Source organism: Manis pentadactyla, chromosome 1, assembly GCF_030020395.1.
Source record: "Manis pentadactyla isolate mManPen7 chromosome 1, mManPen7.hap1, whole genome shotgun sequence".
Lineage (NCBI taxonomy): Eukaryota > Metazoa > Chordata > Mammalia > Pholidota > Manidae > Manis > Manis pentadactyla.
This window is the reverse complement of record NC_080019.1, coordinates 234,271,242-234,288,916: the sequence shown is the minus strand read 5'-3', so window position 1 is coordinate 234,288,916 and position 17,675 is coordinate 234,271,242. Positions and strand designations below refer to the sequence as shown.

At 52.0% G+C, this 17,675-nt stretch overlaps 1 protein-coding gene and 1 long non-coding RNA gene across 7 annotated transcripts in view; one reads left to right on the top strand and one right to left on the bottom strand.

Annotated features, from left to right (window-relative positions):
• The window catches only part of RAD54L2 (RAD54 like 2), a 91,695-nt gene extending 82,653 nt beyond the window's left edge, over positions 1–9,042 (bottom strand). For 2 of the 6 annotated variants that reach the window (XM_057486924.1, XM_036878101.2), the window contains exons 1-2: positions 8,453–9,042; positions 6,081–6,141 (exon numbers count right to left, since the gene is read on the bottom strand). The gene's annotated coding sequence lies outside the window, so the exon portion shown is untranslated. The remainder of the gene's footprint in view (positions 1–6,080; positions 6,142–8,452) is intronic. The other 4 variants (XM_057486938.1, XM_036878102.2, XM_036878104.2 and 1 more) reach the window with 3 other exon arrangements.
• Positions 7,780–9,400, top strand: LOC118908532 (uncharacterized). Its single transcript, XR_005023221.2, has 2 exons — positions 7,780–7,955; positions 9,041–9,400. It is a non-coding gene; the product is annotated as an uncharacterized LOC118908532 (long non-coding RNA).
• The last annotated feature ends 8,275 nt before the right edge of the window (positions 9,401–17,675 follow it).

Sequence of the window (17,675 nt, the reverse complement as noted above, 5' to 3'; positions counted from 1 at the left end):
CAGGGCCATTTCACAAGCTAGGCCTTCTTCATTCTTAACTATGTAATCATCACAACCTCAGAATACCTGGTTTAAAAATATTTCCATAAATGTTCTTAACTTGAGGCAAATTCTACTTTAGTTCACTTATTCATTATTTATTGCAAAACCGTTAGTACAATAAATTGTGCTTGATACTATAGGATGCAAAATTACATGCACTGTAAATCTGGTACCTCTACTCAGGGAGATTACAAATGAGACAGGAAGAAAGGCTTGTGTACACAAACGTCTTAAGTACCAGGCATACTGTGACACGGCAGATGCGCTGCCAGTCAGGCGAGTCAGCCGCGGAAGGCTCACGTCCAGCGTGGAGGAAGGTGCCACCTGAACTAAGCCTAGAAAGATGGTCATAATATGGGCTGGTCAGAACACAGGTTCAGGGCAAACAACCTGAGCACAGCCAAATGAAACAATACGGATATAGATGCAGAGCTGCAAAGGGCCAAAGGTATGTTCCTTGAGAGTCAGGATGAACTGAAGAACTGGCCGAGTAGTCATCAGCCCTATGTTAACAGCAATTGAAAGGGAAGAACCGCAGGGTGCAGCCTGGATTTCCCAGGAGAGGCCAGGGGAGGGAGGCCCAAGACTTGTTTGGGGAGCAGGATGGTGGATATGGTTCCATACACGCCGAGCAGGAAATTCTGAAACCACCTTCTCACAGCTGATAGGTTTGGAGCTGGACAGGACTTGGGACTCTGATACACTCTTCCATCCTTCTGAATGAGGACGCCAGGACTCAGAGAGAACTGAGTTGCCAAGCCCTGAGGTTAGTGGCCAAGACTGAGCTCAGACCTGCTCTGCAGACTCAATTCAGTGCAGTTTACACTCATCCCCCTGGTCAGGCAGTCCCAAAGCCAGAAGGCAAAGTGGGTTTGTTGCTTGGTAAAGAATCCAGGATTATGGAACTGAGTCACTTGAACAGCCTGAAATGACAGGAGTGAAAGAGCTCGTCTTCAAGGGCCAGACCACAGGGGGCAGAGAAGAGGAAAACAAACCTGGGTTACACGGGTAAGGTTGGAGTTTTAAAAAGGCACATCTGAGAGGCAGGCAGCAAATCAAGACCACACAGAATCCTGGAAGCCCAGGTCAATGTCTCCTCTTCAGCTGACACATACATGTTCAACAAGAATCTGCTGAAAGGTTGAATGAAGACAGAGCAAAGACAGACACCGGAAGTCTCCATGCAGGGGAAGCACTGTGCTGAGCACGTCATGGGAGTGACGAGAAAGTTTGGCACTGGCCTGGGAGGGGCACTGCTGTCATCCTTACTACACTTCAGGATGGATGACAAGCTTAAACTGCCCAGATATCAGAGCCAGGATTAAAAATCAAGCTCTCACTGTTAAGATAATATCATTAATTTTTATTAGGGTAGAAATGGCAAGCTAATTTTAAAAAAAACATTCTCATTGGTTAAAGCAGCACTCAGTGACAACGTCTGAGACTTAGGTTTAAAACATGCCAACAACAAACAGTGGGAGTGTTGGTAATTATCAAAACTGGGTGATGGGTACATGGGGCTCATTAGACTGTACTCCCTGTTGTTGCATATGTTGGAGTTTTCCACAGTAAAAAGGCCACTCATGTGCAGCATCCCTTCCTGCAAGGATGGTGGGGAGTGGGGAGTGGGTCAAAACAAGGGAGAACAAACACCAAGGGAAAACCCTGTGTCTGGGCAATAAGGAATTCACCTCAGAGACAGCATTCAGGAGAAATAAAGGAGCAGAAGCTAGACCACAAAGGATTAGGAGACACAGATAAAGCAGGTGGTGAGGAAATGCAGTAAAACTGCTTTTTAGGCAACAGACGAGATAGGAAGTTCAGGGCTAGGGGGATAGCATGAGAGCAAAATCACTATGGCTCTACCTGGTATGCAGGTAAAAACAAAAAGGGCGGGGAGGAGAAAAGGAGATACTGATTAAGCAATTAATTAATATATCAATCAAGTAATATATATGAAATACATAATTGGCAAGATGTTCTTCCTCCTCAGTAACATATGTAAATAATAATCTGTTATCTAGGCTTCAAATTGGCAAAGATTAAAAGAATTCACAATGTTCAGTGCTAGAGAGAAATACAAATTGATACAATCTTTTGAAAGTTACTTGGTAATATCTAGCAAAATTTTAAACACTCACCACCTGTGGGAGTCTACTTGTAGGAATTTATCCTAAGAAGTATACAGAGTATACAAAGGTGTATACAATGTGTATACAATGTGTACAAAGAGGTATGCAGAGATTTATACACAAGGATGCTATAACTGCTAAGAAATAGAAACTAATATCTATCACCAGGGGACTAGAAAAATTGACACAGATATACAACATAATAAACACTATGTAACTATTAAAAGATACCACAGAAGATAAAGGAATTAAAGGAAAAAAAGCACAAGTTACAGAAGAGTAAATAAACTGTGATCCCACTTCTGTAAAAAGGAATTACTTTATCACATACACATATACATACATACACACATGCTAGCACAGAGTGAGAAACATGTGGATAAATACAGACCAAATGCTAATTAACACTGAGACATGGAATTATGGGTCCCCTTCTTTAAAAATGCCTGAATTTTACTGTGCTCATATATCACTGGCATAATCAGGAAAAAAAGTAAAAACATCAAGGGCTTGCTGAAAGAAAGGGACTCTGAGTGATGACATTATCATGACAGAAAAGGAAGGGGGGAAAATCAAGGAGCACAAGCCCTAAAGGTCACAGGTCAAGAATGAGGAAGCTGGAGGGCACACTAGAGCCCTCTTTCCTGCAGAAAGAGCAAGCGTTGGGAAACAGGCAAGCGGCTGCTGTGGGAAGGGGGCCGGAGCCCCGGGGCAGTGCTACCTTCTTCAAATATATCCTCTACTAGCCAAAAGCCTGGAACGAGCAGCGGCCATCATCCCAAAATGAAGCCCTAACAATATCCCCTGAAGACATAAAAGGGGCCTTAAACTTAAGAGCCCAAAAATCTGGCATGGAGGCCCAGTTTTCTTCTCATTAGCTCTGCGCAGTGGAAAGCTAGCCACCTAACCTCTGTGCTTTCTCACCCGTAAAATGGGGACATCTGCCCCACAGGATGGTTGGGAGGGCAGAGGCAATGTGAATGGAAACGGTTTACACTATACTATCACACCTGCGCACAGTACACACATCACAATAAGACAAACATTTTTCACCTCTGCCTGTATGTAACTCCCCTCGACAGTGCTACAAAACCTTCACTGGGTGCTGGCGGGGCCAGTGTGCCCATGCTGGCTGACAAGGTCCATGCTGTTATTGCTTCTAACGCGTGTTGTCACAATTTCCTTCTGAACTCTTAACACTGTCACAAAATGTCTTCAATTCAACAGTGGCTTGCTTACCATATTTAAAGTGCCTTATGCTTTGTCTCACTTTTCCATTTTATCTCATATCAATTTTTATCTTGAATCCAACTCGTTACTTTCCACACTTTCCTTTTCTGCAGCCAGTTATTTGTCACCTACATTAAATGACTGCATCAGTGAGGCTCTCACCCAGCCTTCTGCACTCTGATCAACCATACACTCTCAAGTTATTTTACCACTAAGAAGAACCAAGAGGTAACTAAATGAACAGGCACAATTCCATAACTTCCAGGTTAATAACTCAGAACACACAGCCTTCTAACAAAGAATTAATGTATTAGTCTCAGTGTTAGTACAGTATTAGACTGAACAAAGAACTAATACAGATAATTTCATAGTCACTGAGTTCAAATTCCTGAATGAAGTTTGGGCAAATAATCTTATATCCTGAAAATATATCCAAATTCAGCTGGGTTTCTGAAAAGGACATCAGCTGGCAAAAGTCACAACAAACTAGTGTTAAATCCATTACCCATTCCCAGGCTGCCAGCAGTTGTCTGTGGAGACCTTGTGGCCCAAACTGACTAGTCACTCTTCTCCACACATAAGGACAAAGGGCTCAGAGCAGTAGATGCCAAAGGAAGATCTAGATATACCAGCGATGAATTGCTACATTTTCTTTCAGTGGAAACTTTTGCAAGACCCAAGAGAGCAAGTAACAGCCCCCAAGCCTCAAAACTATGAATGTACAGAATAAGCAACACATTTACACAATAAAATATTGTTTTTAACAACCTGGAAATACAAAAGCAGAGACACTGCTGCAGCCAGGATTAGGTGCAGCCATGAAGCCGGAACTCTCCTCACACCACCAGCTCCACCTCACATGCTGAGGTCATCCCTCTGTTCCCTCAACAAACATCTACTAAGAACTGGTTAGGTCCTAGGATATAACGATAAACAAGACAAAGGTCTGCCTTCAAACAGGTCACAAACTAGGCGAGGAAAACACACCAAAAGTTAAGAGTATGGTGTGATTATGAAAGAAACTTGTATAGACTGCATATGAAGGAGAGGCATCCTGCTTAATCTGGAAAGAATCAAGAAAGCCTTTTAAGAGATGATGGTACCTGAATTCCTTACAAATTTACACCTAAGAGCCAGAAAAGCACTGGAATGGGAGGAAAATTAGCAGGAGGAAGAGCCTGAGCATGCTAGCTTCACTCTAACTAGAGCCTCAAGTGCCAGAGAAAGTATGGCAGAGGAGGGACTAGGAAGGAAGACAAAGAGGCTGGGTTACAAAGGTCCTTGTGAGATCCTGAAGTAGAGGCACACCAGGACCTAGATGTTTGTGGTACTCTGAGGCTAGAGGAATAATATTTACTTATAACTAGGGCTAAAGACCACCTAGAATGGAAGAAGAGTTGACTAAGGAAGACTGGAAGGGCCACTTACTTCTGATTATTGCTGTCTAGCTCATTCTTACCTTTCTTTTTACCTCTCAGAAGGAAAAAATAAAACCAAACAATTCTATAACAAAGCCTGTGAACCTCTGTTCACCAAAAACATTTCTGAAAGGAGGGCTAGATTCTATTAAAGTTGCCCAAATCAGAAAAAGATGACAAATCTCTCCAACATATGCAGCCTTCCAGGCAAAAAGGTCTCTGATGCCATCAGAAGAAAGCTAGAGGAACATCCCGATCAGGGGCTGCAGAGCACACAGTGGTGCCTAGCACATGCCAGGACACCCCAGGACTAACGGTGGGAACGCCACTGCTCCCAAAACAGACATGCCAAGCAGTTACCTCCTGGCTTCTCCATGCAAACTGCCAGGAAAAAACCTACCAGTGCCAGCAACAACCTTGGACTTTCTAGTGTGGACTCCTGCCTACCAGTACTGGATTAGAGACTACCTTGAAAACCCTCTCACCACCTGCCCAGAGTGCCAACAGGTGCAGACAGCAGGCTGCCTTCCTCACCAGACAAGGAAACCGAGCCCCTTATCCTCGAACAGCAGCCAGCTACACCCCCACTACTGATACTCCTGAGACGAGTGACCTATTACTACTAACCACACGAACTGCTACTAACAGCAAGAGCCATCCATCCACAAAGCACTAGGCCCTCATCTTCAGGCCTCACTACAACCTGCAGAGCTTATGTTGGTCTCATTTTACAGGTAAAAAAAATACAACAGAAAACAAAGCTCAGAGAGGTTAACAACTTACCCAGGTCAAAAAGCAAGCAAGAGGTAGAGGCAGGATGATGACAAAGACCATTGAATTGGGCACCTCAGACTTTTTCTAAAGAAATAAAAAACTCAGCCTTCTTCCCAGAAGTTTTTCAAGTTGATCCATTTGACTACAGTACTTAATCAAAACATTTCTTTCAGCAATCACTTTGCCTTCTAAGCAGTAAATAAACTAGTTTTTATTTTCTTTGATAAACTGAATATTCCAGATGGAAAATGAGATATTTCAAAGAATGTATGTATTATCTAAGTGCCTTGATTTTAAATTTCTTCATATATCTTTGACGAAAATAGAGAGAGAGAAAGAGAGAAGAGAGCAAAGGACAGAATTTCATTTTACTAGTTCAGAATGGAGATTAATAATTAATGCAAAAAATTTTTTCAGATATAATTTACATATTTTATGCAATAAAAATTAAGAGGCAAGCAATTTCCAACAGACTAAGCCTTACCTCAATCTTATTCCTCCTGTTCTAGGAGACACCACTCCAAGTGACAGCAGACACTCCCAGCCTAGACACAGAGAACCAGATAAAGGGGGTAAGCAACATGTTCAGGCTCCCAAAACCACAGTGGAGGGCAAATATGATGGCTATCTAGGGAAGCTAAGCACATATATAGGATTTGTAAATTACTACTCATCCAGACACACCCAGAAACAAAATGCTCACCTTCTGGTCTGTCTACAGTACTTAAAGTTAACAGGTGTATAAGTAAAATAATGCAAAAACAATCCCTTACCAATGGGAACACATTATAGCTAAACTTTCTCCATGGAAATATATGAAGACAATCAATTGTCACTAGTCAAAATTAATACTTTACAAAAACTCTATTCAACGGCTTTACTGATTAAAAACTTACTATACCTGAATCAGTTCTTTCTTCAAAGACTTACAGCCACTTCTGAACTAAGAACTACTGCTATTAAAATGTCAAAAATATCACCATTGTGGAGGTACCCAACACAGGGCCTGGCACAATTCAACAGAGAATGATTTATGAAAGAATGAATTACTTAAGATAGAAAATTTATGAGAGACAGAGACAGAGAGAGAAAGAGTACAATTCAAGGGAAGCACATGATTTTTCAAAGATTAAGGGGAAAAAAACAACTACCAGAACAGAACTGTCAGTACAACTACAAACAGAATCGCCTCACATCTCCAACGAGGCTGTACCTCCTCACACTCTAAACTCAGAAGGCACAATGATTCTGATACTGTTCCTTTCATATAGGGTGTGTTTTCTCGTCTACAGACAACATAGCAACTTTTTCCTGAACACTACATACAGGGCGCTGGTGCACAGCTGCGGGCCTCTGAGCTGGAGTTTGCACACTGCCTTTTTAATGCTACAGATGAGACACAGTGTACAAACCAGGTTCACTGAAGACAGATAACACTTTGAGTGAAGGTAATGTCCTGTGAGAGCTAAAATGACAATCACTAAGGTCTGAGAGTCTCAGTGTAACAACTTCATGGCACTAGGAGAAAATGCAGTTTCATGGGCTTAGAGATATAAAGAGCTTTTAACAACACAAATTTTCAGTGTTTTTGCATCCCCCTCTACAGCTGCACACGTTAAATGATGACACACAAATTAGTGGAAAATAGGCTCTGAAATTAATTTAGATTTATAAGAATTGGACTGAAAACCCCTAGAATTTACATACACTATAGTGCCTAAGTTTGTCTATAATTGCAAACAACAGCCACTGCTGAAAAGAAAGTATGAGTCACAATTCAAAAACAAAGGAGGAAATAAAAAACAGAGGAAAGCTTTGGGTCCAAATACCACAAAGAAATTCTTTACTTAAAATGTTTTCAATGGCAGCTACCATTCTGATTTGGAGTGAGAAGGAATGGTCCACTCAGGCACAAACTCATTCAGTCTCCAAAGGCCCCTTCAGCCCCACCCACCTCAGTGCCCAGTGCCCAGCCACCAGTATAGTCAGGCACATCCGCTAGCAGACACCCTAATTCTAACAAATCTGAGTCACCCACTCCCCCGCAGTAAGAGGTCATTCTCTACCAGGAAGCCCACTCTGCAAAGTTCCCTTGTTCATCTCCCAGACTGCTGCCACCACGGCCCGCAGAGAGCTAATTCTCCAACCTCAGAAGCCTGCAATCCTCCTCTGCACTCCCCAAATCACAACTGCAGCCTCGCCCTAACGCCGAGGTAGCCAAGACTACTCACCGTAACACTCTTGTGACAAGTTCTCTGCCTGAAAACCACTCACCGCTAGGATGCCTCTGGGCCCCCGTGAATCCAACTCTGGGCTCAACTCCCATGTGCCCAGCTGACCTCCTGCCTCTCCGGGAACGGTAATCATCGTTTACCTCAGAGAAGATAAACTCTCAATGCCTCCTCTCCCCAGCCAGACCCCAGTCCGCCAAGTTCACAGACCTCGGGGTCCGAGGTAGGATGAGGTGGGGGCGAGGGGGATGCATCCCGACACCCCTAGGGACCAGGCACACTGAGGCCCCTAGAATTTCAAATGCTAGGGCCCCCCAGCCACCCGCTATGGTCAGCCTCCAGGGCGTCCGCCTCAGGCGCCAAGAGCGCACGCCCCTGTTGGGAAGTCTCCGTGCCCCTGGGGCTGCCTTCCCCGGCTACAAGAACCCTAACTGTCCAGCCACCCAGGCCCCGGGTCGAGGCCAAGACCCCCGCCAGGCCTATGGCCACTCGAGTTTCCCAGGTCGGACCCAGCGCCCCCAGGCCCCGGCCTCGGAGCACCAGCGGCAGGGCCGCGTCCCCACCGGCCCATTGTTGCGGGTCGCGGCGGCCCGAGCAGGGAGCCGGGGCCGGCACCAGCACTCACCTACCGCGCCGCGGCTCCGGGCCGCGCCAGGCCGGGCAGGGCCAGGGGCCGCACGGTCCGCGGCGCCCGCCTAGGCGGCGGCGACGGCAGGACTGGGGCGGCTGAGGCGGGAGGCGGTCGGTGAGGCCCCGAGGTCGCGGGCTGGCTCGGGCCGAGCGTCGGTCTCCTCCGGCAGCGGCGCTCGCAGCCTCCGCTCGCGGTCCGCTCCAGAAAGTGTCCCCCTCCCGGCCCGCGCGCCTGGCCGCCCGGACGGGAACACGAGCCGCCGACAGGAACGTTCCGCGGAGCGCCGACCGGAGGCCGTTCTTCGCCCGCGCCCGGAGGGCGGCGAGCGGTCCCCGGGCGGAGTCGCCTGCGCCCCCGCTGGTTGTTGGAGAAGGCACACGGAATCCGCCTGGGAATGGTTCTGGGGACGAATCCGACACCCTGCCGGCTGCCGGACAGTCGCGTTGGCCGCTGGACGCCCGGGCTGAGCCTCGGGGCCTCCTCATTGGGACAACCTCCGAGGCCCGTCCGCGCGGGAGGTGATGCGAGCGCCTGGCGCCGAGACACGACGCGGCGCTCAGCGCGGGCTGTCGCCTCCCGCAGAAGCTGCGCGCAGCCCTCCGGGACCCCGGACACTGACGCGCGACCTAGACCTCTCGTCTCCCCTCCTCCCGCAGCTCCGTCCGGTTTCCTGGAATGAAGCTGCCTTCGGAATTCGCTAGAAGAGAAGCAGGGACGAGCACGGGCTCTCCTGACCACTGACACTCGGGGCAGTTAGGATGCTAGCTGGGAACTGCCCCGCGGGCAGGCAAGGAGCACGGTGCCCGGTGACACCGGTTCCACTGCTGCCGGTCCTCCACCTCCCTAGTCGTGAACGCTGGAACAGTGATGACAAAGCACTGAAAGCGCATTTGGGTTTTTTTAAGGTTTTGTTTTCCTCATAAAATCAAGAATAAAAAATTATTTCTCCTCCCCACCTCCCTCTTCTTCTGGGCCTTCACACCTCTAGATATCAGACTTGGTTATTTTTGGAGCAAATTAGGTTATAAAAATACAGTGTGTGTTCCCAAACTATGGATGGGAATTTAGATCTGCAGAAGGTGCCCCCAAAAAGTATCCCAGCTTTCAGTTCAATTTTCCATTCTCAGCCCCTTGGCTTCTGACACTCAGGAAATTTCACCTTGATACCCTTCTCCCTTGTCTGAAGGAGGTTCCCAGAAAGGCTCTGGTATCAGTCACTTGAACCTGAATGCAGTTTTGTCACTGTGTCACACGCATACACACTGGCTTTCCATTCAGATTATCCCCTAGAAGTAAGGAAAGGGCTCTGCCTGTCCAAAGGCATTTCAGTATCCATCTGGAAACAGCAGGTGTTGTGTCAGAAAGCAGCATGCTCAAACTCTTTGGAGGCTCCCTGCTCCTCAGGTAAGGGGCTTCATCCCATACTCTTAAAGGGCAAAGGATGCCTCAAAAGTTGGCTCACGTCCCTCAGCATCCCGAGGTCAGATTAGCACTGCAACCCCCTCCCTGTTCCAGGCCTTGCATTTTCCCCAACTGGCCTCTCAGCTTGGACTCCCTGTATGACACACGAGACAGATTTGGTCTCAAGGGTTGAGGCAGGTTCCGGTGAGAGCCCTAAACATGACCGAAGGGAGGAGAACAAGACCAGAGAGGCGGGGCAGAGCCTTCAGAAAGGAGTCCTCTTCTCCACCTCTCAGCCAGCTCACATTCCTGCCCCTCACCTGGCCTGCCTACCCACTCCCCTCCTTTTACCCTGATTACGTTGCAAGCCTGGCTGCTCCTGCCTCAGTTAGGGCCACTGTGATGATACCCAAAGAGTCTGAAGCTCCTTTAAGCAAAACAAGGAATTAGCTGTAAGGGGAGAAGGGGGTATTTTTTTGGACTTTGCAGATAGGATCCATATCCTTCCTTCCCTCCTCTGGGACTCTCAGTCCAGCACCCTCCGACTTGCTTCATAGCTCTCTGCATCTTTGAAGCTTGACTCCAAAATCCTGAGGCATAGCTCCCAGTTGGCCCATCTGTAATAAGACATTCTCCCTGGGCCAATCCGCTGCTGAGAGGAACCTGAGACCCAGCATAAATATAGTCTCCGGATCTGCTCCTGAGTGGGTGGGCAGTTTTGGAAAGGGGACTATGAGCTAAGTAGACCTCAAAGGTGTCTCCTGAAACTCTTAGGGCACTTACTCTGCGCTTCCTCTTGTAGTGGCGTCACTGCCTGCTTCTCTGCCTCCCCGTGGACATAAGCTGCCAGGACAGAGACCAAGTTGTGTAACTCTGGCTTCAGGGCTGGAATAGAATGTGCCCAATAAATATTTGTTGGATGAGGTGCTAAGAAAGCACAGAAAAAGGTTCATGGAGGCAACACACACGAGATGACATTTGGGGTGGGCAATCCAGCAGAGTGAGTTTACTCACTGGGAATAGAGGCTTAGCAAGAGGGATTGGTGGCCCCATGGCCTGAATTGTTCCCAGCCCATATTACTGAGCATCGAGCTGGTAACCGCATACTGGCACTGCTATGGGAACTTGGTAAAGCCTGGAATGGATGGGGGTGGCCCAAGGGGAGACTAGACTCCCAGAGTGAACCAAATATCTCCTCCTCTGAACCTGCTGATCATTTGCTCTCAAAGGAGCCACAGCTTTATTATAATTATGTTTGTGAGCCTGTGCCCAGGAGCTCCAGGGGCTGTGTGCTTTCCACCTTTGTATAACAAATCCCCAGGGTCTTCTGAATGAAACGGAATCCCCTCATGGCACATGGAGACTGTGGACACCCCTAATATTTGGTTCAACACATGCTCATGGAACCCAGTCCTGTACTAGCCTGTCGGCTCAGTGCAGAGCCTCGCTCACCAGGCCTGGCCCTAGGGGACGTCTTGTCTTCCTTGTCTGCCACCCCATCCGTGGGGCAGAGAGCCCTTGTTCCCTGCCTCTCCCTGGGAAGCCCGCAGCAACAGTACTCTGCTCCCCTGAATTTCTTATCCTCCTCAGAGTAGCCAGGCCCTGATGCTCCACCTGGATTCTTTGGAACACAAGCTTCTGGAATCCACAGCTGCCTGGGTTGGGGGCAGGGAGCCCACCTTACTGTCCCCCTCTTCTCTGCATCTTAGGGGGGAAAAATGGAGGGGCAGAGTTTGTCCCCCACACCCCAGGCTGCCCTGGGCATCTTCTGCTCCTGGGTGAGCTATCAGCCCCGACATCAAAAAAGCATGAGGACAATTCCAGAGGCCCTGTCAGGCAAAGCCGAATGGTACCCGGAGAAAGTCTCCTGGCCCCTGAACTCAGGTGCAGAGAGGTGCCTCCTGTGACTCCAGAGTCCCAGATGCTGACTGCACGGCCCACGGGAGGAGCAGCGTGGGGAGCAGAGGGCCAGGTGAGAGGAGGGCTGGGGGTGCACTGGCAGTTGTAAATAAGCTAAATGAGAACCAGGACCTGGAGTGGTGGTCGGGGACATCTCAGGGTGGGATGCTGGGGTGGCCCTCATCGCGGCCCTCCTGTGGGCAGTACTTGGGGCAGAGAAACCACCCAGGCGGAGGTGGTCCTGGGGACAGCTTAGGACAGCCCAGACCACGGGTCATCCGCCTAGGCAGCCAGCACCCACCCCGCACTACTGTACGCCCGTCCCAGGCAGCCCTTCCCATGTGTCACACATGTATCCTCACGGCAGTGCTGCAAAGGACGGGGCATGGTTCCCATTGTCCAGCTGGGGACACTGAGGCTCATGAGGGGAAGTAAGTGGCCAGGGTCACACAGCCGGCAAATAGGAGCGCTGGTGTCCCGACGAGGCTGCCTCCAAAGCTGGGCCCGGCTGCTCTCCCGTCTCCTGCAAAAGGGAAGGGATGTGCTGATCCCTGAGCACCAGCAATGGGGGTGCAGGGGGGGAGGGGGGAGGAATCTGAGCCCGACATCACCCCCCAGTCAGCGGTAAGGGAGCCGCCCTCCTGCGGCTGATCTGTAGGGAGACCCTTTGGGGGCAGCTGCTCTGATCTGCTTCTGTTTTGCAGATGATTGAAGCCAGGCTTTCGGGGCCTCGGGAGGGGAGGCCTGGGCGTCTGCGGTTGAACCTTGGTTCTGGGCTGGGGCTGCCAGATCAAATACGCGGCCAACAGTTCAGGCCTTGTTCACATAGGCGTGTCCTTGGTACCGCCTGGGACCCGGGGCTCAGTCAGGCCAGGGCCTGGCAGGCAGGTGGGCGCACAGGGGCGCTGCTGCGCTGACCACTCACACTGTTCTGTGCACTGTGTCTGTGGGAGCGGGAGGCGGCACTGGCTTCCAGAGGCCAGAGCCGGGCGGCTGCTGACACGGTGGGCTAAACACGGTCTTGGCACGGCCCCAGTTTCTCCATCTGCAAAGTACCTGGTGGCCGTGGATTAGTCACCATAGTGCCCGCTTTGCACACCTTTGGGCAACGGCGGGGGCAGGGTTCCATATTTCCGGGGTGTAGGGGTGCCCAGGCAGGGCATGGGCACTGAGCGGTTGGAATTTCCTTTGTCCAGATGGGGTCCCCAGAGACGGGCAGCCCCTCTCCTCGCCTTGGTGGCCCCATCACTCCTCACAGTAGTGATCTTGTTCTGCCAACAGCAGAGCGGGCATGGGTGCGGGCACTGGCCTGAGGAAGCTGCAGGAGGGGGCACAGGCATGTGGCATCAGGGTGGGGACCAGCTGGTGGCAGCACCCAGTCCAGTGAGCCGGGAAGTGGGTGACGGGAGAGAAGAGGTGGTGGGAAGGTGACATGGGGGAAGGGAGGGGAGGGGCATCCTGAGGCCCAGAGGACCTGGTGCAGTTGGTCTCCTGCCCCAGGACAGGGCATGTTGGGGGAGAGGGCAGGTGGAGCCACCCAGGTATGTGGCCCTTGGTTCTGGGCTCAGGCTGGGCAGCTGTTGCCCTTTCTCTGCCACTGGGCAGCCCGGGAGCTCGACTCCTCGCCCTTTTGGACAGTGGCTGCTGCTTTCTGAGTGGACCACACAGAGGGGCGCAGACAGAGCCCAGCGGGGCTCCTCCACAGAGGCCGGGGAGTGTCCTTCCAATGACTTGGGAGAGGGTGGGTGCCAGACCAAGCTCTGAAGCTCTGTGCTTGTGTGTGCGTGGATGAGGAGGTGCTGGCTCTGGGGACAGTGTCAGGGCGCAGGCAGGCATGCTTGTGTATCAGGCACACATATCTGTCCTGTGAAAGGTGTCAGTGAGCATGTGTGGGATGAGTGTGCCACCCCGAAAACCTGGGTGTGGTCCCTTCCCCTTCCCAGAGTGGGCGTCTGGGAGGCCTGCAGTGTGGCTGTGCGGGGCGTGGGGAGGGCAGGGGCTGCAGGCATTGCTTTTCCGTGGCCTTTCTGGGAGTGGGAGAGGCAGACAGGGTAGTACAGGTTGGCACTGGCTGCTCTGAGTGATTTCGGTGGGCTCTAAGCTGCTAGGGAGGCCTCAGCGGCCTGGGGCCTGGCCAGGGATGGTTCAGGCAGAGGACTGCCCTCTGGGGCGTACAGGACAGAGGGGAGGGGTGGATCTGGATTGGGTAGTTTGTAAATCAAAGGCCTGCTCAGGGCTGAGTCTTCACTGTCCCTAACAGCCCAGCCCTGGAGGACAGTCTCGCCCAAAGCAGGAATTTTTTAGAAGCTGTCAGAACGTCATAATATACAGCACATGGAAAGTATACACAATTCATATTGAGGAGGGGAGAGGCAGCCCACTGTCCCAGGTCCGGGAGCAGCGCTGACCCGAGGCCCTGTTTCCTGCAGCGCGGCCTCCAGTGGGCCGACGGGAAGGAGAGGGAGGCGGAGGACCCGGCAGTGGCGGGACTCTGACCCAGGAGGGCCAGTCAGGAGCCACAGCCCACGTGGGGGCCCTGTGGACGGGGTGGTCAGAGCAGGCCCCGAGGAGGGAGCCCGGAGCAGAGACAAACCCGGGGGCACCAGCTCCTTCCGGAAGGGCATCGGTGGAGAGGAGGCAGCGAGGGCGCGGCGCTGGAAGGGCGGCCTGATGGGACGGGGACAGTAGGAGGGCGCCAGGGAAGACACGGAGACGTGGCGTGGCCGGGCCACACCAGGGAGAGGGCTTGTGGAACGCACTGAACCGAATGGGAGGACACTGAACGAGTAAGAGCGTCCACCCAGGCCTCCGGGCTGCACAACGACAGGGGGCGCCATTCACACAGCCCACGCTGAAGGGTGTCCTGGGTCTGGGGACTGGCGGGCCTGCTCCCCCGGCCCTCCTCCCCCCTGAATGCGGTAGACAGTGCTAACCGGCCACAGGCCCCCCGCCCAGCACCTTCACAGGGGGCCCCAGGCGACCCCAGGAGGCGGCTGTGAGCGGCCAGCATCTGCTCTCGTTAGCTCAATGACATCCTTGAACTATGTCTGAGCACAGGAGCTGGGGACTCGGATACAGCAGACCCGATCATTCCTTTACTGGAATGGGTGTGCACTGTTGTATCCTACGTGCCTCTGAGCCCAGAGATTTCAAGTTGAAGATTCATTTGGTTTTCCTTGAAGTTGTAATGGCCCTGGAGAAAGCCGCGGGCGTGGCAGCTCTGCCTGCGCCAATACACCCGGATGACAGAGCCGGGGGCCTTTGCTCCCTCAAGCTCTGTCCCGTCGACGTGATTTCACCATCTTTGACTATAACTTGGGATCAGAGCTTAGAGAGGAAAACATGGGAGAAAGTAAGGCTGCTCTCCCCGCGAGGAGGTGCACGTCAGCCGCACTCGGCCTCCAGGGCTGTCCCAGGATCTAGGACATGCAGGAGAGGGCCCATCCTGAAGAAACTGTGAAGTATATGCTCTCCCAGCAGGCTGGGGCTGGACCGACTCTTACAAAACACCCATGGTTTGGAGGGAATGCGGATGGCCAGCTCCCTCCAGCCTCACGCTACCGAATTGTCCGTGGTGAAGAGCAAGATGTTCCCGCCACTCCCAGGTCTGTTCTCCGCTAGCCACACTCTGGCAGGAAGAGGAGCGGTAGGGAGAGAGCTTTGATGTCATAAGGGACCTATGACACAGGCATCAGAAAGGTCCCCAGGGGGTGAGCCCTGGGACGGACACCTAGAACTTGGCCTTCTGCTCCTTCCAGAATGGCTGTTTCTGGCCACAAAGGGGAACATCCCAAATACTGACCCAGTGACATAAAAGGATATAATGATTGGCCTTAAAGCCTGGCTGGTATTCATTAAATAGATTTCAGTTCATTTAAACAGTATACCAAATAATAATTAGAAAGGGAGAGTATTCTCCATATCCTGATACGGAAAGGTGAAAACATGATTTAGCAAGGTTAGTAGGTTCATCAAATGAAGATGAACTCAGTATAGGCATATATTCACAGACTTGTGTTATAAAGACATGATTTTTTTAAGGGGGTGGGGTTTAGGAAGATACACACAAAACCAGCAATGGCCACCCCTGATGAGGACAGTGGAACTGAGGGGACAGCAAGCTCCTGCACTGTGGCTGACCCTGTGTCTGGCCTGTCAGTCACCTAGGAATCGGGCCGCTGGGAGAGCAGGAGCCTTCAGGCCAGAAAACCCATGAAGGCCCTGGGCCCAGCAGGGCCCCCATCTCGGTGGCCCCAGTTATCTCCTGTCTCCCCTTCTACAGAGGGCAAGGTCACAGGAGATGGGTGAGGGGCAGGCACTGCACGAACAGGCCCCACCTTGTCTGCCCCTGACCTCTGAAGACCCACCTGGGTGTCATGAGACCGTGGTCCCCTCAGATCACAGCCCCGGGGTCACTGAGGAGTGCATGCAGAGTATGGGGGAGGCCAGAGGTCTATCGGGGAGATGGAGAGGAAGCTATCGCAGGCCAGGGGAGCATCCGCGTGAAGTCAGTGGGGATGGGGCATAGGGAAGACAGGAGCCAGTGGGAGGAAGGGCTGGACAGTGGGTCGCAATGCACACAGCAGTGAAGGCCTGGGACCGTCTGAAGACAGAGGTGCTAGCCAGGCCCCTGGGAGCCCTGCAGCCAGACGGCCCCAGAGTCTGGCCCCCTGCACCACGTCCTGCTGTCCACGGCACTGGCTGCAGAGTGGTGGGACTCACCCCACCTCACAGACGGGGCACTGAGGTGCAGAGGCCCCATGCAGCTTACCGGCCTCACAGCTTCTCAGTCGAACAGCCAGCATTTGGTCCCAGCTCTGCCCAGACTCGATCTGAGCCTCACATCATGAGGATACCAGCATCTTCGTGCTTTTCCATTGCTTCTGATTCTCATTGTTACTAGAAATAAACCTAAGAAACCTCCAACCTAGATCTTTAAAACTCAGCTCAGTGAAAGAAGCCCAACTCTGACGAGGGCGTGCTGTGAACCCACATGCTGTGGACCAGACTGTGGTCAGTGGAGACCAAGCACGGTCACCCAGATGGGCTGGGCTGGGGCTGCATGGGAAGTTTGTAGATAATGGGATGTTTGACATTTTGATTGTCACAATGGTCACATAGGTGTGCAGACATGTCCAGAAAAAACAAATGTGCCTAAAATGGATACACGTTATCACATGCATGCAAATTACACCTCAATAAAAGTGTATTTAAATACCTTCGTGTTGGCTTTAAGGCAGGGAGCTTCACACTGGGTCTGAGTGGGGTGGCAGGGGAGGGATCCTAGTGCCTGTGCACCCAGGGCACAGGGAAGATCCCACACATGCAGCCCAGGGAGCAAGGGGGTCCAGGATGGAGGGAGACTCAAGAGAGGCCAGGGCGGGCCCATGGTGGGTGTGGTGTCTGTCCTTAGGGAAAGGGATGGTCCAGGGCTTTGAGTGCCACCAGCACCTGCTTGGGCTCAAGCCGGTGGGCAGGGAGGAGCCACCCCAGGGCTGAGGAGCAGAGGAGTGACACCAGCCCAGGGAGGTTGGTGGGATATGACGGTAGGGGGCCCCTGGCTGCAGGGACACAGCACAGAGAGCAAGATACCAGTGGCCTTTGGCCTCTGTGGGTGACCCCCGCGCACAGGAGCACCAGCATCACAGGGTCTCCCCACGCTCCCCATTCTCCACACCTCTACCTGAGGAGCTCCAGGGGTCTCACTAGACCCCTGCGGGGAGGGTGGAGGAGGGGCGGGGCTGCAAGGCACCAAGCCATGTTCCGGGGAGCCCACTGCCCACGCCTGTGCCCCCCGGCAGCGTCATCCCTTCCCTGCCCTCGGTGGGGCAGCCCCCCCATTATCTGCAGGTTCCTGCCATGACCAGGTCACAGCCCTCACCTTCCGTGTAGTGGGGCTCTCTGGGCCTGCTCCGTG